A 24150-nucleotide genomic window follows, 5' to 3' on the forward strand; every position below is an offset into this window, starting at 1 on the left:
TGTGTGTGCATGCCTATCACGCCCTGGGCATCAAGGGGCAGTTCATGGCTGCTGGTGGACAGAGGGACATTTTCTTCATGAGCTGACCCATGCTCCTGTAAACAGTCCCAGTGAAACTGCAGGGGTCTCTCACACACAAAACAATAAGCTTCTTTATACACGCATGCACACACTACTCCAGTGCTCGGTCTACCTTTTACACTTGGCCCCACACACCACAGAACTTAAAGATTCCTTTTCTCCTCACATATCTACACAGGGGCTTTCTTTGTCCAGTCAACCCACATGTCACACTTCATCTTTGCCTCTGTCTTCTAGGAGAGAGATGACACCCACAGTGGAGTGACCTGTGGCCTCCGACGGATCAAACACACTCCAGTGGATGGCCTCACACCCATGGGTACATAGACAGAATGAACCAAACTGAAGAGAGATATTTTTAAAAAGAGAAGATGAGATTATGAGGGGGTTGTCTATGGATCTGGGAGGAGCTCCAGAGAGAGGTGAGGAGAGGATATAGTCAAACTACCTTGGTATGCATGTATGAAATTCTCAAATAATTAATTAAAAATTATAAGTTTTACCATATTAAATATTTTAAAACACACGGTTCAGTGGCATTAAGAACATTCATTTACCTTGCTGTGATATAAGTTCCCAGGGATTATTTCTTGTAAAAAAGGAATAACTTCTTGATAAAAATAAAATTTTCAATGAATTAATTAACAGGTCAGAGTTATAGAATATATATATGTGTACTATATGTGTGTACATATATATAATATATGTGTACTAAACATCAACTGTGGGCCAGGTTTCCACATGCATCAGAAACACAATGAAAAAGAAACCATGTCCAGGATACAGCTCAGCACAGAGTGCTTGGGCAGTGTGTGCAAGGCCCCAGTCCATCCCTGGTCCTGTGAGAAGAAAAACAGCTCCTCCCTCCAGGAGCTTCCTAGTCTAGGTGAGGCAGGAGGGCGATAAGTCTCACAGCTGGATCTGAAAAAACAAGTTAGAAGGAAAGTCGCTGTGTAAAATAAAAGGTGACAAATTGGTTCCCGCCTAGGGGGACACAGCAAGAATCTAGGAAGGTGTGGCGACAGGAAACTGAATAGCTGGCAATGGGCAGAGAAAGGATGTTTTCGTAGACCCCAGGTCAGTGATGAATGTCACATGCTCAGCGAGCACCAGCCAGAGTGTCTGCTAAGAAGTATCATGCAGAGCTGTCCCAGCCACACGTGCCTGGTGTCACAAAGGGATTGAAACAGGGTGGCAACAGAGATGTGGAGCACGGTGAAACAGGAGGATACCACAAAGGAGTGGACAGCATAAGCCACGAGTCTCGGAGCAGAGGCAGAAGGAAAGAACGGTTTAACACTGCCTGGTCTCCGGAAGAATAACAAGATGGGCTAAGGACGGTAGGATATAGAGGGAATGAGAAAAGAAAACTTTGTTGTTGTTTTTCCAAGACAGGGTTTCTCTGTGTAGTTTTGACTGTCCTGGAACTAGCTCTTGTTTGTAGACCAGGCTGGCCTCGAACTCATGGAGATCCACCTGCCTCTACCTCCCAAGTGCTGGGATTAAAGATGTGCCGCCACCACCTGGCGAAAACTGTTTTATTTTTTACTAGTTTTTGAGTTTCATACATTGTCTTTTGATCATATCTGGCACTTCTCCCGACTTTTCACAGATATACCCCTACACCCATCTTTCTCAACCCACCCAACTCTGTGTCCTCCCCACCCTTTTCCAGACCAATTTGTACTGCCCAAATAGTCCTAGATGTGTGGCCTCCCACAGGTGATCAACTCATCCTGGACTACACGCTTAGCGAGAACAGTCTCTCCCTCCTCAACAGCTAACAACCGCCAATGACTTCACGGCTGAAGGTGGAACTGTGTGCCCAGCTCCCTCCTCCTGCTGAGGTTTGGTCTGGCTTGGGCTCACGCAGGTCTTGTGCAGGCTGGCCCAAACCCTGTGAGCTCATATGTGCAGTTGCCCTAGATGAAACTATTAAAAAACAAAACAAAAAAAAACCCAACTTTTACCCATCAGAATTTTCTGATTCTTCTATAATTTAACTACTCAAGCTGTGTTTCATTTTCACTTTTCCAATAAAGCTATTTTTTACAATTTGAAAAGTATTTTGAAGTTCTCAACAGGGTCATAGGAAGCTGAAGGGATAACACACAGCAGTTCCATGTACTCTTCAGCTAGTTTATCTATTTATCTATCTACCTACTTATTTATTAATTTTTAAGACAGGCTTTCTCTGTGCAACAGCCCTAGCTGTCCTTGAACTAGCTCTTGTAGGCCAGGCTGGCCTCAACCTCACAGAGATCTTCCTGCCTCTACCTCCTGAGGGCTTGGATTCCAGGTGTGCACCACCACCACCTGGCTCACCTAGTTTTATATAAAGCTCAATGTCAAGTTCAGGACCCACTAAGGGACATTTAGGATGTCCCCAGTTTGGGGCTGTTAAGAATAAAGCTGCTATGGACCACTGTGTATAGGTTTTGTATAAATGTACATTTTCATTTTTGAGATGAAGGACAGATCAATGGTTGCCAGGGGTAAATTTGTTGGGGGAAAAGAAAGGAAAGAATTAACTATGAAGGAGTAGATGAAATAGTTTTCTGTCTTGATTTCATCTTTTCTGGGATAATGTTCGGAAGTGACTTCTGGGCCTCAAATGTTTAGTCTGTCATCTTTCCCCCAACCTCTCCACCCCCCACCCCCACACAATATTGAAAGGATAATCTTTCCGTTGAATTATCATTTAATCTACATCTTAAAAGTAAGACACAAGAGCTTGAGGTGGTGACACACATCTATAACCCTAGAACTTAGGAAACTGAGTGGGAGGATTCTGAGTTTGAGACCAGTTTAGATCACATAATGAGTTCCAGGCCAGCCTTAGCTGCCTAGTGAGAATTATCTCAGAAAGAAATAAGAAAGGGAGAAAGCAGGGCTAGAGAAGGGAAAAGGAGGGGCTGGAGAGATGGCTCAGAGGTTAAGAGCACTTACTGCTCTTCCAGAGGTCCTGAGTTCAATTCCCAGCAACCCACATGGTGGCTCACAGCCATCTGTAATGAGATCTGGCGCCCTCTTCTGGCCTACAGGCATACATGGAGGCTGAACACTGAGTACATAATAAATAAATAAATCTTTAAAAAAAAAGAGAGAAGGGAAAAGGAGGGAAGGTGGGGGGTGGGGGAGGAGCGAAAGGTAGAGAGAAGAGAAGAAAAAGAAAGAACAGAGAATGATAGCCATTTAGTGGCTTTGGAGAGAAGTAGACTTGCAGCTGAATCTGATATTACTATAATCAGCTGTTGGACCGAGAAAAATCAGTTAACCCTGCTATAGTTTTGTCATTTTTTTTCTCAAGTGAAAATTTCTGTAACCTCTCGATGACTGCAAAATAGTACCCAGTATCAGCACGGTAATTTCCTAATTCAGTGTTTACAAAACAAGCAGAATTTCTGGGCGTGAGGTGCACAGTCCCACCGATTACTAAGTGAATAGGAAGTGGAGCTAAGTGGAACTGAGAGAGCAGAATACGGCACACTGAATACTTAAGGAGAAGCAGGGGGCTAGGCAAATAATACCCGTTACTCAAGAGGCTGAGGCGGGGCAGTTGAGCCTGCAGGTCCAGCCTGTGTAACAGGGTGAATAGGAGGCATACTGGAGACTTGGGAAGTGAGTTAGGAATCTGAGGAGCTGGCTAACGTCTAGAACTGGACAGCTGAAAGGGTCCCTAAAATAAAGTCTCAAGACTCACGTAGGAAAAACACAACAAAACTCAGGAAGGTGTGGAATGTGATTGCTAATTTCAGCCCGACACGTGTAGTGATATTTTATTTGCATTTTAATAAATAAAGCTTGCTGAAGATCAGAATGCAAAGCTAAGCCACTAGAGGCCAGGGAGTGGTGGCTCACACCTTTAACCCCGGGGCTCAGAGACAGACAGATCTCAGTGAGTTCAAGGCTACCCAAGATTGATCCAGAAACGGATCCAGGTAGTGGTGACTCACACCTTTAATTTGGGAATCACACACCTTTAATCCTAGCACTTGGAGGTGAGACGAGAGCAATATGGCTGGGAGGAGAGAAGAATACAAACGGGAAGAGACAGGACTCACTAGAGTGGAGTCTGAGGATTCGTGGAGACAGGATCGCACACTTTCGGTTGAGCGTTGGTAGATGTAAAAGGTCTCTCTAGTGGCTTAGTGCTCTTGGTTTTTATTATTCGTGTTACAGACAAGGATCTGGTTGCTGACAGTTTCCTAAACTACAGGGACTGTGAAACATTAAGACATGTAAACAAGGGGAAGGCAGGTGGATCTCTGTGAGTTCAAGGCCAGCCTGGTCTACTAGAGCTAGTTCCAGTACAGGCACCAAAAACTACAGAGAAATCCTGTCTTGGAAAAAGGGGGGCAGGGGGGAGGCTAAACAGTTTTTATATTCCATTCAGCAAACACTGACTCGTTCTTGGCATTAGGTCTATGGCTAAGACTAAAAACAAAGCCGTACCATGTTGGAGTGCTGTCAATGGATGACCTCACCGAAGAGAGGCCAGCTCTTGGTACAAGCCTGGGCAGGTAGAGAAGATCAAATAGAAGCAAAGACTTTTGACACTGTGTGTCAAGTTCAAGGGGACTAATAAAAGCTAAAGGGCAGAAATATTCCTAGATTCTAGTATGCACCGCATACAGCGACCAAACAAGTGACGTAGATACACTTCTGATTCCAAACAGGCTTCTTGAGGCCGAAGAGATGGGTCAGCACATAGAGTAGCCTGTTCCCACGCCCGATGATCTCATTTCAGTCTGTAGGGCCCACAGATGGAAGGGGACAATGAATTTCCTCAGTTGTCTTCCCACACAAACATCATGACATTCACACTACCCCAAAAACAAACAAACAAATAAAGTGCTAGAACAGATTTCTTATTATCTATGTTCTGCCAGCTGCTGCTTCTATGAAGCCCCAAATCCATTGAACATTAAAAAAGTAACCAAAGACCTACCTATAACTGACTTGAAATATGAAAAAAAACCCGAGATTATCTCATGTAAGATTATAAGATTAGTATAAGGTAATGTATGGCTTCATATACTTGGGGAAGAAAATAGCAGGAAACTCTGAGAATGTCTCCCACAATGACAAAAAAAAGTGTTTTAGTCTTGCGAAGAAGTCCTGGGTACTGGTCCAGGGAAGCCAAAAGCACAGCGCATCAATGGCCACAGGGCAAGTCCAGGCCACCATGCACTTGGTGCTTCCTGCCACCCTCCCCACACAAGCTGTTATGATCGCAGAGTTAAGATGCGTGTGCAGGGTTTAATCAAGGTAAACTCACGGCATTTATCTGGAAGGCTACAATCAAAAAATAGATAATTGATCCAGACTTTCATCAACCACTCTTTGGTTAGTTGAATTCTGAATGACTGAATTCTTCTTGAGGTCATCCTTTTGTATTTCCTGCTTTGCCAAACACCTCCTCTAAGGTCAGAATGAAACTTCCTCCACAGGTTTAAATGATTTTCCTTCACCTTCATTCCCAGGTACATGAGGAGATGATTCAAACTGACTCTTGTAAGAAAACGGGCTACGACATAAATTGCATCCAATGTTTCACCTAACCCAACCTTTTAAACTATCTGTGAGTGAGAGAAAGCCGCCCTGGAGACTTCTCTTTAGAACAGGGATTGTGTTTACATGAACACCCCAGGTGTCTGCGGGACCAGACGGCACAGCTGAGATCTCAGCGCAGATATTTTCTGTTTAGTGCTCTGTTTCCACGTGGGGACATTAAGTCAGCTTTCTCTGGCCTGCTCCAGATTTCACATATCAAGTCATCTTTTGGTACTCTTCTCATTTTTGATGAAGTAAGGGTTAGTTTTTAAACTGAGAGTTGCCACTGAGTGTGGTGATTACACCTGTAATCTCAGCACCTGAGTGTAAACAGGCTTTCTCTCTCTTTTTTTTTTTTTTTTTTTTTTTTTTTAGTTTTTTCGAGACAGGGTTTCTCTGTGGCTTTTGGAGCCTGGCCTGGAACTAGCTCTTGTAGACCAGGCTGGCCTCGAACTCACAGAGATCCGCCTGCTTCTGCCTCCCGAGTGCTGGGATTAAAGGCGTGCGCCACCACCGCCCAGCTTAACTTTTTTTTGTTGTTGTTGTTTTTTGTTTTGTGGCTGTTGGCTGGCTAGTGACTGCCTGGCTTCTGGCTCCAGCTATGTCCCTCTCTTTCTCCCTCATTCTCTTCTCCTCTTCTTCTTTTGTTTTCCTGAATCTAGATTTGTTTGTTTGGTTGGTTGGTTTTTTGTTTGTTTGTTTTTTAAAAGATTTTATTTATTATGTATACAGTGTTCTGTATGCATATACACCTGCAGGTCAGAAGAAGGCACCAGATCTCATAGATGGTTGTGAGCCTCCATGTGGTTGCTGGGTCTTGAACTCAGGACCTCTGGAAGAGAAGACACTGCTCTTAACCTCTGAGCCATCTCTCCACCTCCCCCCCCTTTTTTTTTAAAAGATTTTTTGTTTTTTGTTTTTTCAAGACAGGGTTTCTCTGTAGCTTTTGGAGCCTGTCCTGGAACTAGCTCAAACCTAGATTTTTTTTTTCCTCCAACTTATTCTCTCTGCCTGCCAGCCCCACCTATACCTCTCCCGGCTAGCTATTGGTCATTCGGCTTTTTATTAGACCAAGCAGGTGCCTTAGGCAGGCAAAGGGAAACAAATGCAATACATATTCATATAATTGAACAAATACAGCAAAACAAATGTAACGCATTCTTACATTGCTAAACAAATACAACATAAACAGATAGAACACACCTTTACACAGTTAAAGTAATAGCCCACAGCATAAGCAAATGTAACACATCTTTACAAAGTTAAAATAATATTCTACAAGACATGAGTCTGAGGCAAGAAGATCATCAGACCAAGGCCAGCATGGGCAACATGGAGTTCCAAAGCAGCCTGATTTCACCATAGCCCCACCCCCCTGAAATGGCAGCTAGGGTTACCTCTTCTGGGGGTGGGGGGCATTGATGAGGACAAGAGAGCATAGAAATAATGATACAGTTGGTGTAGGGACAAAAATCCCCATTCACGGTCTTGACCATAAGTCTAAAAAATATCTTTGGTCCTGACCTGAACGGAGGCCAGAAATGCCAAAACATGCTGGGTTCAGATTCCTACCATTGCTCCTAAATTATTTTATGGATCCCTCTTCAGACGAGGAACTGTTACAAAAAACACTGGAGGCCCAGTATTGGAAAGCTGTTGCCTTCTAGCCAAAACTTTGCAATCTACTTCTAGGCAGAAACATTCCACAGTCTCTACCTCTTAAGGGATTTAACCCAGTCAGGCCAACCAACCATCTGACCAATCGTGTTAATAAGGATGCCCTATAGGAATGTGTTCTTAATTTCTTTTCTATTCCAGTGATAAGAGACCATGACCAAGGCAGCTTATAAAACAGAGTTTAATTGGGCTTATGACTCCAGAGGGCTAGAGCCTATGATGGGGGAGCAAAGGCATGGCAACAGGTGGCCGGAGCAGCAGCTGAGAGCTCACATCTTGATGTCACAACCAGTGAGGCAAAGATGACACCAGAAATGGTAGGAATCTTTTGAAACCCCAGTGACACACCTCCTTCAACAAAGTCACACACCTAATCCTTTCCAAACAGTTCTACCAACTGGAAACCAAGTATTGTAATATATGAGCCTATGGGAGCCATTCTCACCCAGTCACCCACAGATGGATACACACACACACACACACACACACACACACACACACACATTTATGCCAGCTTATTAACAACAACTGAATCCGACCCAGAGGCTGCCAGTAGTTTTGTCTTTGAGGCTGGGTGGCTCAGCAGTTGGAGCAGTGCAGCAGGTGCTGTCTCTCACTGGGGAGAGCAGAAACCAAGTAGCTGAGCAGTCTACAAGGGTGAGCGCATCACCAGACCCAGTCTGGTTCTACAAACCTAAAAGGCTCTAGATGACCGGTGGGGTCTGTGGTCCATGATGAACGCCTTGGAAACGCTGTTGCTGGTGACAGAGAAGGGGTCAGCAGCAGTAATGGTAAATCAACTCGGAGGCAAGAAGTAAAGCCAGCAATGCCGGCCAAAACCCAAGAATGTCTTCTCTGGTTCTTTGGCCTTTGAACTCTTTCTCTGATGCTCCCCTCCTCGGCATGTGGCTGCTTGTCTGCCATATGATTGAACTCTATGCTGGCTTAACTCAAGCAGTATGACTTTCTCACTCTGTCATCCCAGTAGCTTGCCTGCCTGAAGTTTTTAATTCTTTTTTAAACTCTAATAAAAATGCCCTTGAACTTAAAAGGGGAGATAATCTATTTGAAACACTTGGGCGAAGCGTTGTACATGAGATCATCTCTGACGTCACGGAAAAAGGCAGTCACGAGTTATCTATTCTCCTTTGCTTTCTATTTCAGTGATAAAACACTGGCCAAAAGCAGCCTGCGGAGGAGAGTTTATTTGATTTACACTTCACAGGGCATCACTGAGACAAGCCAGGATAGGAACTGAAGGCAGGAACCTGGACACAAGAACTGAAGCAGACCCCATAGAGGACTGCTGCCTGCTAACTTAGGCTCCATGGCTGGCTCGGCCTACTTCCTTATACAACCCGGACCACCTGCTCTGGGGTGGCTCGGGGGCTGGGCCCTCCCACATCAATCAATAATGACCCAATCTGATAGAAGCATTTTCTCAATTGAGCATCCATCTTCTAAGATGCCTCCAGCTTGTATCAAAATGACAAACTAACCAGCACACTTCTATCCCTCCAATTTCCCACCATCAAATCGTCATTGTTGATCTAGATCTGGGGACCAAGTTCCTTGCCTCCTGCCCTTCTCCTGAAGCCAATCTGTCTCCTGCTGTCTTCACAGAAGCCTCTCCTCCAGGATCAGCCCTTTTTGTCAACAATCTCATCAACCAGGCTTTTCAACTCTGCTTGTTTCTTCCCCTTCACAGGTAAACTAAAGAACTGTCTGTGACTCCCACTTCTCCATGAGTTCCGCGGTTCAGTTCTCAGCTTCCTGCATCTTGTCATGCAAGCTGGCTCGCAAGAACTACTGATACACATCCCTAGGGGGGGTTGTGTTGTTCAGACTGAGACCTTTCAGGATGAAAAGGCACATTTTTAAATACTCAGGAATGGTAGGGGTTGTACCTGTCCCATATACAAATTAGGACCTAAGGCCAACCTATCCACGTCTTCACTGGGATGTTCCAAATTTCTCTCAGGATGAAAACAGGCCACCCATTTTCCTGACAACAGGACTTAGTCTTGTGTTGAAGCAGTGGCTACAGCAATGTGTGCTCGGCCATATGAGGTTAATGGTTGTTGTGGAACCAAAGGGACCTGTTTCTAGAGAGATTTCTGTAAAGTCTCGGGCCCACCTAACAGTAAAGAAAAATTTTATTGGTGATATTAAAGAAAATACAAAAGAATATAATTTGAGAGACAGTTTTGAAAAGCATGAAAACCATCCAAAAGATTGAAACCATCCAAGTTATGGAAGACAGGCAGAGTGGGGGGAAGGATTTGCTTTTGTAACTTAAAAAAAAAAAGATTTTATTTTATGTGCATGAGTGTTTTGCTTACACCTCATTCCTGTGCCTGGTGCACGAGGAGGTCAGAAAAGGGCATTGGACTCTATGGAACTGGAGTTATGGGTAGTTATGAGCTTCCATGTGGGTGCTGGGAATCGAACCCGGGTCCTCTTCAAGAGCAGCAAATGCTCTTAACCACTGTGCCATCTCTCCAGCCCCTGCATTTGAAACTTTTGATAATCATGACACAGCTGATGTCCTCCATCTCCCTCGCCCCCATATCTACTCCTCCATTTCCCTTAAACAAACAAACCCGCAGGCCTCCCAGAGATATCAACTGAACACAGCACACCAGATCACAATAAGACTGGGCACACACCCTCATATCAAGGCTGGGTGAGGCAACCCGGTAGGAGGAAAAGGGTTTGAAGCACAAGCAGAGAATCAGAGACATCCCCGCCCCCACTGTTAGGAGTCCCACAAGAGTTCTAAGCTACACAATCACAATGTATTCGCAGAGGACCTAACTCAGACCCATCCAGGACCCGTCACTGTCACTTCAGTATCCGGAGACCCTCTGGACCCTGCTTAGTAGATTCTGTGGGTCTCTGCATTTGCTCCCATCAGAGGAAAATGCTTCTCTGATGACCACTGGGCGAGGGAGGCACTGACTTATGAGTGCAGCAGAATATCATTAGGAATTCATTTCATTGACTTTTGTTTTTTTGCAGTCATATTTGGTTCTAACCCCTATCTTCCCAGACTCTGAAGCTATAGATTCAGAGTGTGGTGTCAATTGGCTGCCCGTGCCTGAGATCTTTTATCAGCTGTAGTTTTGCTTTGTCTTTTGCTTTTCACTGTGGTGGGAATATAACTCGATAAATAGTGGTAGTGAAGGCCGGGCGGTGGTGGCGCACTCGGCCTTCCCAGCACTCGGGAGGCAGAGTCAGGCGGATCTCTGGGAGTTAGAGACCAGCCTGGTCTACAGAGCTAGTTCCAGGACCCAGGACAGGCTCCAAAACCACAAAGAAACCCTGTCTCGAAAAACCAAAAAAAAAAAAAAGAAAGAAAGAAATAGTGGTAGTGATACCAGGAACTAAAAAAGAAATAAAAAAAAAGGAATTTTTAACTATTAAAAATTAACTTATAGATCAAAATTATCTTAGAAAATATTCTTACTTCATTTATAAGAGTTTTCTATTTTCTATCTATGGGCATCTCTCTGTAAACAATCAAATGTGGTGAAAGCTAGAGCCAGGAAAAGAGCGAGATGGGCAGGAGAGAAGGGACGGGAACGAAGGCGAGTCTGCACTGTCACGTATCTAGATTCCGAATATGGAAGAAAGCGTGAGGTTCCAGTCATTTCCTGTAAACGTTCTTTTCATCTTTCTTTATGGCAGAATAAAATCCCATTGTATACATGAACTGCACTTGCTTAATACATTCATCTGCTGATGGACATCTGGGGGGGCTCCATTTCTCAGCCATTGTAATAGCACAGCAGTAAACACGGCTGAGCAAACACTGTGTGGAATGTAGCGCCTGGCGGAGTCAAGCCATTCTGTAGTCCTGGCTTTGGCTCTGTCTTCTGTACCAGCCGACAGTCCCAGCAGGCTCTGCCTGCCTTATCTTTGCGGTCTTTTTTTTTTTTTTATGACATCCATTCTTCAAGCAGTGAAGAGACTGTGACCATCACTTTGTGGAAATGGAAAAGGAAATACCTGTCCTTTTCTGGGGACTATCTAAGCATGACATCTTCATTTCTTGTTGGTTTAGGTGGTTTCTTCCTTGAGAAGTGGTCATAAGGACATCACCGTGGTCCATGTGGTTCAGTCCTCTTTGCCTATAAATGAGTCAGTTTTAGATCAAACAGGTATCCAATGCATAGACCCAGGCTTGCCTGGGAGGGGGGGATGTGAAAGTGGGGATTACATAAGTAGCATTTAAAAACAACTAGCTGGGCAGGACTGGTCTCTCCTTTAATCCCAGCACTCGGGAGGAAGACACAGGTGGAGCTCTGTGAGTTCGAGGCCAGACTGGTCTACAAAGTTAGTTCCAGGACAGGCTCCAAAGCTACTGGAAAAACCATTTTAAAAGGAACAATTAACAATTATATTGATTGTATAAGTATATTCTTATTGTCTGTATCAGAAGTATTAAAAGGCATAATTACAGGGGCTGAGGAGATGGCTCAGTGCGCAAGGTGCTTGTGCGCAAGCATGAGGACCTAAGTTCAAGCCCAGCACTCATACAAAGAGAGAATGGTGGTGTGCACCTTGATCCAAGGACTGGGGAGACCAAGATGAACTTTGGGCCTGACTCAGTTAACTTTAGTGAGAGATGTCTAAAAAATACTACAGTGGAGAGCAACTGAAGAAGACACCTGTGCTGAGCTCTGGCTACGACACAAATGCATACATACTTGCACATACACAGGAACTAGTGCACACACATACATACATACAAGCATAATTAGAAGCCTGACTGCATACCTACTCTGCAACCTAAAATATTGAGGCATTGAAGGTGAAAATCATCTCTAAAAGTCTCCTGGATAGAAAGATTATATTAGCAGATTACATGGCCCAGTTCTGTGTTGTTTAAACCCTTAATTCTCCACTTAAACTAGACCTATTTCCTCCTTACTTTTCTCAATTCTATAAATGCCATTAATCTACTTTTTTTTTTTTTCAAGATAGTGTTTCTCTTTATACCTGTCCTGGCTGTCCTGGAACTCACTTTGTAGACCAGGCTGGCCTTGAACTCACTGAGGTCCAAAGCCTCTGCCTCCCAGTTGCTGGGATTAAAGGCGTGCGCCACCACCGCGCAGCACGCATCTAGATCTTAATCGAGTAAACTGAACATCACGCCCAGTACTTTGCCTTCCCCTCTGTCCAACACACCTTTTGAAACGTTTCAAAAATATACAGCTCACTCGCAGGCCACACCTGCCCAGATGACTGGGTAGGCCACTTGTGGCCCTTCTCCATTCTCTCTGTTCCCCCCAAACCCAATGGTGGGGTCACCCCTAGCACTGCGACAGACCATCTCCTGCTGGCCTCCCCTCCCCCCAGCCTCAAACAGCAGCATCCCCCCGTGAACATACCAGGTAAGCAGGCCATAGGATCTTCTCTGGATTTTCAGAACAAAACACTCACCCACCAAAGACAAACCCAGAAATCAGCACCTATAATCACCACAAACCCATATGCCTAGACACCAATATAAAAGCACAATCAATAAAAGCCAGGGCACTATGTCTCCACCAGAGCACAGCCAGGCTACCACAGCAGGTCCCAAACATTCCAACACTATTGAAGCATAAGAAAAAGACCTTAAAACCACAGTATCCAGACAATAGAGATCATTAAAGAGGAAACAAAGAAATTCCTTAAAGAAATCCAGGAAAACATAAACAATTGGAGAAAATGAATATCTCCCTTAAAGAAAGAAAAAAAAAAAAACACTTGGAGGAAACAAATAAAACTGTTCAAGGCCAAATATAAGCAATAAAGAAAACAACACAAACTGAGAGAATTCTAGAAATGAAAAATTTAGGAATTCAAGCAGGAACTACAGAGGCAAGCTTCACGAACAGAATACAAGAGATGGAGGAGAGAATCTCAGACATTGAAAATATGATGAAAGAAATACATACATCAGACAAAGAAAATTTTAAGTCTAAAAACTTACACAAAATATCCAGGAGATCTGGGACATTATGAAAAGAACAAACCTAAGAATAATAAGAATAGAAGAAGAATCCCATCTCAAAGTTCCAGAAAATATTTTCAAAAAAATCATATAGAATAGTCCTAATCTACAGAAGGAGATGCCTATAAAAGTACAAGAAGCTTACAGAACACCAAATAGATTGGACAGAAAAGAAAGTTCCCTTGCCATATAATAATCAAAATACTAAACATACAAAACAAAGGAAGGTGTTGAAAGGGGGAAAGACCAAGTAACATATAAATGCAGAATTACTTTATTACCTATCAGAATTACACCTGACTTCTCAGAAGGGCCTGGACAGATGTGCTGCAGACTCTATATGAGGATTTTTGCCTTCTCCTATTGTATCTTGTTTTTTGTTTCTCTCTCTGTGTGTGTGTGTGTGTGTGTGTGTGTGTGTGTGTGTGTGTGTGTTGTCTCTTGGAAGTGCTCTTTTCTGAAGGGAAACAGGGGGAGTGGATCTGCAGGAGGGGAAGTGGGAAGGTATGGGCGGAGTGGAACGAGGAGAAACTCTAGTCAGGATGTATTGTACAAGGAAAGAATATTCTCAATTTAAAAAAGAAAGAGATTACATTTTGAGAGCTCATGAATGAGTGCAGCACTGTTCACGGGTTGGGATGTGGACTGAAGAAAAAGGAAAAGTCCCTCAGTTGTCAGGATACTTACCACAGCTATACAAAGTGCTGGTTTCAATCCCTAGGACTGATAACCCTAATTCTTAGTATTTGTAGAGTAGCTAAACTACCCATTAAAGTTGCTTGTCTAAGACAGGTTTTACTATGTAGATCAGGTTGGCTATGAACTCTTTAATTCTTTTGCCTTAGCCTCTTGAGTACCGGGATTATAGTTTTGTATCATATACAACCACTAAAACGTTTTGTAGCCTCAAAAAACAATAACCTGTTCCCATGGTCATGTGGTGAAAACTTTGATTAGCTCAGAGAGACTGCCGACTAAACATAGACAAAGAAACTTTGCCTTCCTTTGCCCTGTGAAGTATTTTTGAACCTTCTCCCCTCCACATTTGAGAGTGGTTTTGCTGTTTAAAATAGACTCCCAAGCAGAGCTCAAATGTCAGCTAATGTTCATTCCTGACCACAAGAAAAGAGTATTCTTCAGGTACGAGTTAGTGTTGTTGAAACTGATGTTAAGGAATTAACAATATAAATTAACTAAGATGTTTTAAAACAGAAATACTTGTAATATATTGATTTGTTGATAAAAATGTTGACAGAGGCTCCTGGGAGCCTAATGCTTTATTTCTTCTAGGAACAATGGCTCATTATTTGCTATTTCATCGTTAAAAAAATGTATTGCCCAAGAACTACAAACAATAAGAGTCAATTTTGTTTATAAAATAGTGAAATACACATTGGGTTTTCCACTATAAAAAAATGTCAAGGGAAGTTGGGGAGGGAGGCAGATACAGGAAATAAACCAGGGTACACAGGTAGTCATGGAGGTTGTGACTCTGAACCAGAAAATCACAGCAAAATTAATGCCCAATGCCTTTCCCAAGTGAAATAATACAGCCTAGAACGCAGCATTATGAACAGGGAGCTGGTCTAGAATTTGAAAGGCAAGTTTACTGAAAAGAAGGAAGAGGAAAAGAGTACAGTTAGGATAAGAGAAAAGAAGACGAAGAGGATGACATTTAAATCCCTCCAGGCAGTCTTTTACCTTCTAGAAAAGTAACATTTGAGCAAAACTATCATCTACAATAGAGCAATAGGTAACTTGATGTCTTTTCTGTCAACCAAACATACGGACTTAATTAAAACACTTAATGGATTCTTAATTAAATGATTCGAAGTGGGAAGACTCATTTCTAATCTAGATCTTTTGAGGTGGGAAGATCCACCTTTAATCTGGGCCACACCTTCTGTTGTCGGCTGTAGAAGGAACACGGAAGAAGGAAGCCTGTTCACTTTGCCTGCTTGCTCTTACTCTCCATGGCAAATGCATTCTTTCACTAGCATTGGAGCCTACTTCTTCAGGATTCCAATTTATACTAAAACGTGCCTGAGACATTCAGTCTTTCAGACTGAACAACTACTGAATCGTTAGACCTTCCATTGGTAGACAGACATTGTTGGATCACGGCCTGTAAGCCAGTCTAATACAGCCCCTTTCCAAAGACAGACAGACAGACAGACAGAAGGATGGATGACTCATTCTACCAGTTCTATCTTCCAGAGAACCCTGACTAGTGCAGGTAATATTTGCCATAACTATTTATTATCTACAAAGTTTTAATATAAATTGTTGGATCAATTCAATGGCCCTTTCTTACAATATCATATAGTAATTTGCCAAAACATTTGTAATTTTTCTTTGGAATGTTTGTAAGACATGAATTAGAATGAGGTTTTCAATCCTACGAACTAGACAACAGTGGGTTTATCTTAAAATTTAACTTTTTGTCCATGGTGATCCATTCCTATAACCCAGCACTCTTCAGGCTGAAGTAAGATCACAAGGCAAAGTAAGCCTAGGCATATAGTAAAACTATCCCAAACAACAATTTTTTAAATTAAACCATTATTTTTTCTTAATAGTTTTTACCTTTCTTACTTTTGTTTTTCTTTTCTTTCCTTCTTTCTTTTTTGCCTTCCTCCCTCCCTCCTTCCTTCCTTTTTTTTTAAATTAAAGTCGAAACACAATCTATGGCTATCCTTTCCCTCAAGGCCTAAAATACAGCAGGAATTTTCTAAATGCGAAAACTCTAAAGTACCACTAGATGGAGCAAGAACAAAAGACATCTTTATCGCAAGTGAGGCTTTCCGAGGGTTTGGGCTAATCTTAGAGGATTTAAGGAGCTCAAGGTCAGCCTCAAAACCCAGGCTGTAGCTCAGTAGGAAGTGTTTGCTGAGCTTGTGAAGTCCAGCACAATAGGAACCTGCGCACCTGTGATACCTGCACTCAGGAAATACATCCCCTTACTAAACAGCAAGTTTGAGGCCCGACAGAATTACTTGGGACTTTCTTTAGAAAAAGGGGGAAATGGAGGATAGCGGCCATTTTAAGTGCTACCAATTCCAATCCTGCTTGACTGGTGTGCTTAGCAAGTTCCAGACTGCGAGGCTACAGTCTGAGACCTTAGATTTAAAAAGTTAAAAAACAGTTGTTTTTGTTTTCAAAAGACACTTACAGAGCTGTTACACCGAGAACGCGTAAGAGGGATTGCCACCAGAACTACACGCTTCCCACACCAGTGTTCTCAAAAATGCTGGCAAATTCTTACAGAACATTACAGTAAACCAGAATTGTAGGTCTTAAAACCCTTTCCGTTTTTGTATGTAGAATGCTCGTGTGTGTGAGCGCAGGTGTTCTCAGTATCTTAGGACAGAAACTTGGTTGATCTTTGCTGCTTATGCCAGCTCACACTTCCACTGCCACTTCCTTCCGTAAGAGCATTGGCCTGCTGGGATCGTAGGCCTGCACTACCACCCCCAGCCTCACTGGGGCTCTGGGGACTGGAACTCAGTCCTCACACTTAAAGTATTTTACCCACTGAATCATCTCTCCAGACCCATAGTTTATACTTACACACACACCATCACATATATGTGCTGCTGCTGCTGTGTGTGTGTGTGTGTGTGTGTGTGTGTGTGTGTGTGTGTGTGTGTGTATGCTGCGCTTTTTTGTTTGTTTTGTCTGGGTACTGAACCCAGAACTCTTGACATGCTGGGTAAGCTGTCTCTCTTGAGCTACAATCCAAATATTTTTCCCAGTCTTTTGTAACAGTAATACTAAGTAATATGTTAGCTGCAAGGGGTCTGTTTCAGGTGAGTTGCTATATGCATAGAGCACACATTACAGATATAACCCACTTTTTCTTCTCGATGCTTTTATACATAGGTTGTCTACCATCTCGGAATTGTACTCCCGAGTAAGGCAAGGTACTGCTTTGGGATGGAAGCCTCACAAACATGGAGCTACTTTGGGGGAATTGGCGGGCTAACCTGGACCAGTACTCTTCTTCCGGTGGACTTTTACTTGCACCATCATCGCCCTGCTGGAAAAGAAACCAAACTCACTGTGTGAAGACTGGCGGGAGAAGAGGGCATTCTATATTTCTCTAAACTCCTCGGCTTAATGTTTTGCATCCAAAGACAATAGCAATATTTTTCTAATTCTTCACAAAATGTTTAAGGACCTCATACACAAAAGAAATTATCCTATAGGACGGAAATAACCAAGACTACGGAGCAGCAGGACCTGAAGTTTAAGGACATGATTCGCTGCTAGTTCAGGCCAGCCAAGTGCAGCAAGAGCTGCGGGGCAGACACGTGACTGGAATACAAAAAGACCGAGGTTGGGAGTGAAGGCAAACGGCACGGTTCGGCTGCCACCTGACTCATTTCCCACTCCGGCCATGAGCACACACCTTAGCCCCATCCCTCTGGGTCCCGGGTGCTAGAGGCCCGCTCTGCAGCAGGACGTTTCCCCCGCGGGAGCGGGGGTTGTTGGAGCTGAGCTCTGGGTGTACTTCCTACAGCTCAGGGAAGCCACCGAACACGGACCAGCTCCGTTACTGTGCTTGCGGCGCTGTCCGGGCCTGGCCCCAGCCCCTGATACTCCGCGGCTGACAGAGACGAACTCTTCGCGGCGGCAGCGGAGTCCGGAGAACTCCAGGCCAACCGCGGCCTCAAGGCGGGTGCGGGGCTGGGCGGCCAGGGGGCCGCAAGGTTCTAGGCTGACGCGCTTTGCGCTGGCTTTTTTTGTGGTTGAGAACGACGCGACGATCTGCTGAGAGGTTTGAACTTTCTGGCCCGCTGAAAGCCAGCGAGAAAAACAGCGGGCGACGCTGAAAGAACAACACCTACAGCTCCAGCTTTTAGGGTTAGAAGAGGCGCGCGCCGCACGTCCGCCCGTCGGGACGGCCTTAAATACCCGGTCAGCGCGCGCGCTGATTGGTCGGCGCCCAACTCTCGCCCGTGCTTGCACTCTCGCGCTCGTGCTCTCCCCCCCAACACACACACACTTTAACCCCACCCCCTTCTCCCCCCACCCCACCTCCCCTTTCCCTTTCCCCGCCTCTTTTTTTCCTAGGCGGTCTCTCTCAAAAAATAAAATAAAACTGGGCGGTGGTGGGCAATCCCAGCACTGAGGAGGCAGAGGCAGATGGAGCTCTGTGAGTTCGAGGCCAGCCTGGGCTACAAGCGCTAGTGTAAGACAGGCGCCAAAGCTACACACAGAAACCCTGTCTCGGAAAAAATACAATAAAAATAAATGAATGAATGAATGAATGAATGAATGAACGAATGAACAAATGAAAAAATAAATAAAACGGCCAATTTCCTTCTGTGAGCACAAGCACACACACACAGGTTTGTGAGAACATCACTGAGACTTGGCTTCTGAAAAACATCAGAAGCCATCCCCCAGTTGGAGGCTTCATTACAGATGGTTGTGAGCCACCATGTGGTTGCTGGGATTTGAACTCAGGATCTCTGGAAGAGCAGTCAGTGCTCTTAACCTCTGAGCCAACTCTCCAGCCCCCACTGGTATGAATTGTTAATCCCAGCACTTGAGAGACAGGCAGGGGAATCTAGGAGTTTGAGGCTAGCCTGTTTTACATAGTTAGGTCCAGAAAGAAAAAGGAACTAGAAGGGTTGTGGGTAGAGGCACAAGCATATAATCCCAGCATTTAGGATGCTGGGGCAGGAGGTCAGCAGTTCAAGGGCAGCGAAAAGTTAAAAATCTCCTTTTTTGTTGTTTTGTTTTCAGGTTGAGTTATTTGCCGCCCACCCTTTTCACACCTGAGTTTTGTTTTTCCTCTGCTGTTCTCTGCCGGGCAGGGAAGGCTTCTAACCAACTTGGTGTCTACGGATCCACTAGGAGAGCACCACCGTGGACATGGAAGAGTACAGGCAGGGAAAACCTTCCAAGAGCACCGCTAGTGACGGAAAAAGACAAATTTTGTTGTTGCTATTTTTGTTTTTGTTTTTTCGAGACAGGGTTTCTCTACAGACTTGTAAGAATGCTGTCTGCTTGCAGAGCTCTCTCTAGCAGCTAGCTACACCATATACAAAGACCAGTGGGGAACATAGAAATTGTTCATCCCAACACAGAGTCTTGTGTCCCTTCCAGCTCTTTGTGGTACCTGTGAGTGACTGTGTTTGCCACAGCACCTAATATCAGTCAAGGTACACAGCCTCAGGGGCTTTGGAACTCACTACGGGGACCAGATTGACCTTAAATTTGCTTCAATCCTCCAGCCTTTGCTTCCCTTGAGAAGGCAAACAACTGGGTAAGCCACCACACCCAGCTTCTAAGACATTTAAATTCCAACCATTTCTTTTTTCTTTCTTTTTTTTTTTGTTTTTGTTTTTGTTTTTTGAGACAGGGTTTCTCTGTAGCTTTGGTGTCTGTCCCGGAACTAGCTCTTATAGACCGGGCTGACCTCGAACTCACAGAGATCCGCCTGCCTCTGCCTTCCGAGTGCTGGGATTAAAGGCATGCGCCACCACCGCCCGGCTAATTCCAACCATTTCTTTCTTTTTTTTTTTTTCAGAATTACACATGATTTTAATCAGGTGTGGTGTGGTCAAGCCTCCAACCATTTCTTAAACCCAATCCCAAGCCAAACCTCTCAGTGCCTTCCTTAAGCATGGGCTTGTATTGGACCCTGTGGTCATTTTACGGTTAAGTACACTAAATCTACCCTCTGCTAGAATGGAAATTTAGTGTTGAATGCTACATTTCTTACTAGACTTGTGGGCTTTGGTTTGCTTTGCTTTTGACAGTTTCTGTATGTTGTGGGGAGTAGAAGAAGCCCCTGATTGAGTGAAGTTGAGTGAATGTGACCTTTGACAGGTTACAACCATGACAAAGACCTGTGGATGGCCAAGGTCTCAGACCCATGGATGGCCAAGGTCTTAGACCCATGGCAAATTGGCAAAGCCATTTTCCCATCTGAGCCCGTCACATTCTGATTTTGATCCAAGTAGAAGTGTTTATAGACGTAAAATCCAACTTATATGTGAAAATTAATTGTTGTACCTAAACCCAACACAAAAATAATTCTAATGAACTCAATATACAATAGCTAAACACAATAGCTAAACCCAAACTGGGATTAGATACCTACTAATTAGACTTAAACCTTAATAACACACTAACAAAATTATTTGCCAGAGAACTACTAGCTACAGTTTAAAACTCAAAGGACTTGGCAGTACCATCTAGATCCATCTTGAAGAGCCTGTTCTATAACCAATAAAGTTCATTATACCTCATCATCCCATGCTAATTCAGCCTATATAGCACCATCTTCAGCAAACCCTAAAAAGGAGCAATCATAAGCAAAAGAATAACCATAAAATCATTAGCTCAAGGTGTAGCCTGTAATATGGGAAGCAATGGGCTGTAGTCTCTTAACAAGAACACCCACATTTCCCTTTATGAAACTGAAAGGAAGAAAAGAAAAAAAATAAAAAAAAGAAGAAAAAAAAACAAAAAAAAGGAAAAACAAAAAAGAAAAAAAAAGAAGAAAAAAAAAAGAAACTGAAAGGACCCAGGAGGAGTTAGTAGTAAATGAAGAAAATAGCTAATCTGAATAGAGCAATGGAGTATGCACACACCACCTGTCACCCTCCTCAAATGAGATACATGATACCTAATATATAATCACCCATCAATCAAACTATGAGAGGAGATAAATCATAAGGCAAGCATACTGGAAAGTGTGCTTGGAATAATCACAGTGTCGCCTAACCTCAATAGAGCATCTGTTCTACACCCAGAGGAATCCTCTTCTTCCTGGATGTTTACAGCCTGAGGCTACTCCCATGCAGAGAACTCCTGGCCACAGAGACCAACTCACCCCTCCACCTATGCGGCACCCAAGAACACTCTGAGGTTCTGAGTTGACTATTGGTTCCATTCCACTGGGCGAGCACATCTCTACTGACCCAGCTTTTCTGTATGTCTCTCTGGTTGTCTGTCCTTCTTCCAGTCCCTCACTGACCCTTGTCAGGGGTCCAAGAACCAAACTTTGAGGGAACAGTAGTATGTTGTCCAGGCTAGCCCTGAACATTTAGGTTTAATGAACCTCCTTAAGTAATAGCCTTAAAGACAGGAAACTCCTGGGTTAGCACTATTGCATTGAATGAGCCCATATTAAATACCTCGAATTATGTATCAGTATTTCTACTGTTGTCTCAGCTACAGGTCACCTCAGACCCTAATGTCTACCTAATTAGGTGTTTAATCTTTAGGCACCAAGTCTCATCAGTTTTTGTAATTTCTTTTTTTTTTTTTTTTTTTTTTGGTTTTTTGAGACAGGGTTTCTCTGTGGCTTTGGAGCCTGTCCTGGAACTAGCTCTGTAGACCAGGCTGGTCTTAAACTCACAGAGATCCGCCTGCCTCTGCCTCCCGAGTGCTGAGATTAAAGGCGTGCACTACCACCGCCCGGCTGTAATTTCTTTTTAATTCCTATTGTTTATCGTCTTGATTATAAGAATACAGCACTTTTCATCTGAATTAATAACTTTCTGACTGATCACTGAATCTCTTGAAACTTTCCAGTCCAATTTTATTCTCCAAATTAAGACTTCACTCATCTGAATAAAATCCCTGGCCTCCCGCAGTTAAGTCTTTGCTGCTCCCCTCTGCCTTGGAGCATTTAACCATAAAGACTGTGATGAGGCAGGATAGGGTAGAGGTTCCTTCATCTAGTATTCTTACTGAGACCATTTCAGATTTAACTAGAATTTGATCTTCTTGACGGAGAATCCTGTGGAAAATTACCCTACTCTATTCTAGGAACCCAAGGTCAAGATGCCCAAACTAGCTTATCTTAAGCTTCTGTTGAACTGCTTGCTTGTACAAACCTCCCCCTCCAGCTAATCACTTTATCTTAATTTCTTGTACAGAAACCTCTCCAGCTAACTCAGCTTTTGTTGAACTGCTTGCTTGTGCAACCCCTCTCCCCAGCTAACTGCTTATCTTAGCTTCTGTAGAATTGCTTGCTTACTCAAAACCTCCCCAACAACTATACGTCCTGGGTTTTGCTTTCCTAAACCTCACTCTCAGGACCTGAGTGTCATCCCAGTCAGCTAGAATAAAGAATTTCAGTTGGCTGTAAACTATCCGATTGGTCATCTGTGCTGGGCTGTAACAAGACTTCCATTTGTTAGCCTTAAATTACCTTCTGGCTAGAACCCTCCTCTTCATTCTAGTAAATATGCTTTTTCCTTGCCCCTGGTCTGGGTTCTAGTCTTGGGCAGGGCATTTTTCCTTGGCCCTCTTCACCCTGCATTACCTTAAACTTCAATAACCTTACATCTTATTCATTTCACATAGAAAATTTTAAGGTAGGTGCAGCGGTCTAGACTTGTGAAGTCAACACTCAGAAGGTGAAGGCAAGAGGAGAATTACTGCAAGTTCAAGACCAGCTGGGGCTACAAGTCTGGCAAGAACTCCCATACCAAGACAGTCTGTCAAAAATAAATAAATGGAACATGTACATTGCTCTCTTTCTGAGAAAAAAAAAATCAAAACTACTGCTTTCCATAAGAGCATTTAACTTTTTTTTTTTTTTTTTTTTTTTTTTTTTTTTTTTTTTTTTTTTTTTCTTTTTTAAGACAGGGTTTCTCTGTGGCTTTGGAGCCTGTCCTGGAACTCGCTCTGTAGACCAGGCTGGTCTCGAACTCACAGAGATCCGCCTGCCTCTGCCTCCCAAGTGCTGGGATTAAAGGCGTGCGCCACCATCGCCCGGCTGGAACTAGCTCTTGTAGACTAGGCTGGTCTCAAACTCACAGAGATCCGCCTGCCTCTGCCTCCCAAGTGCTGGGATTAAAGGCGTGCGCCACCATCGCCCGGCTGGAACTAGCTCTTGTAGACTAGGCTGGTCTCAAACTCACAGAGATCCACCTGCCTCTGCTTCCTGAGTGCTGGGATTAAAGGCGTGCGCCAACATTGCCCGGCCATTTAACTTATTTTTATGGGCAATTAATACCTGTTAGGTTTCAGGGAGTCCATATGTCTAGAAAGGAATTCAAGTTGGACTATAGAAGGATTTTTGGTAGTTAGACAAAAGTCAGCATTCCTCAGGTAAATGTTTTCTGTGCCCAGGAGTCATTTTCCCCAGCTACTCATCTTCCTTATTGTGTGAAGTGAGGACGTGACTCAAAGATGTGGGTGAGGGGAAGGTTGTTACAGTAGACCTATGGGAGAGAACAGACAGAGCCGTCTGGAGGAGTTCAGAGAAGGGAGAGAAGCAGCGTAGCACACTGGACATGGCCAGCCTACTGAACTAGCCCAGGAGAAAAAGCGTGGGAGGAGAGCGGGAGATCACAGAGGGAGGGGGCCGAGCGGAAAACCAGGGGAGCTCACGGCCAAAATCGCAGGGTTATATAGAAATGAGAAGCCGGGGGAAGGGAAGACCATGACTGGCAACGTTTAAGGTAAGGGACGGGTGAGAAGAGCTGAGAGGAGCCAGGGGTACCAAGTGAGCCTGGAGGCCAGCATGCTCGTTGGTATGTTGACGGGCACCAGGGTTCGCCATTCGTCTGGACTTTCTTTTGGACCTGACACTTAAACATCTGCAAGAATTGTCCACCCCTGCTCTTTCTCACTCTTTGCCTCTCTTGTAGACAGCCCTGGCCACGCCCAGTTGGCTTCTCTCTCAGCTTCGGACTTCTCCAGAAGCCTTGGATACTTCCCCCTAACGGAGTGGCCATTTTGGCAGTTTCTTTCCTGTACCCCATATCTCATACAACTGTGACCATTATTATTACAAAATTAAAAAAAAAAAGAATTAAGACACGAAAGAAGGAAGGACATGACTGCTTCTAGGTTCC

The sequence above is a fragment of the Microtus pennsylvanicus genome, chromosome 16, assembly GCF_037038515.1.
Source record: "Microtus pennsylvanicus isolate mMicPen1 chromosome 16, mMicPen1.hap1, whole genome shotgun sequence".
NCBI classification, from domain to species: domain Eukaryota; kingdom Metazoa; phylum Chordata; class Mammalia; order Rodentia; family Cricetidae; genus Microtus; species Microtus pennsylvanicus.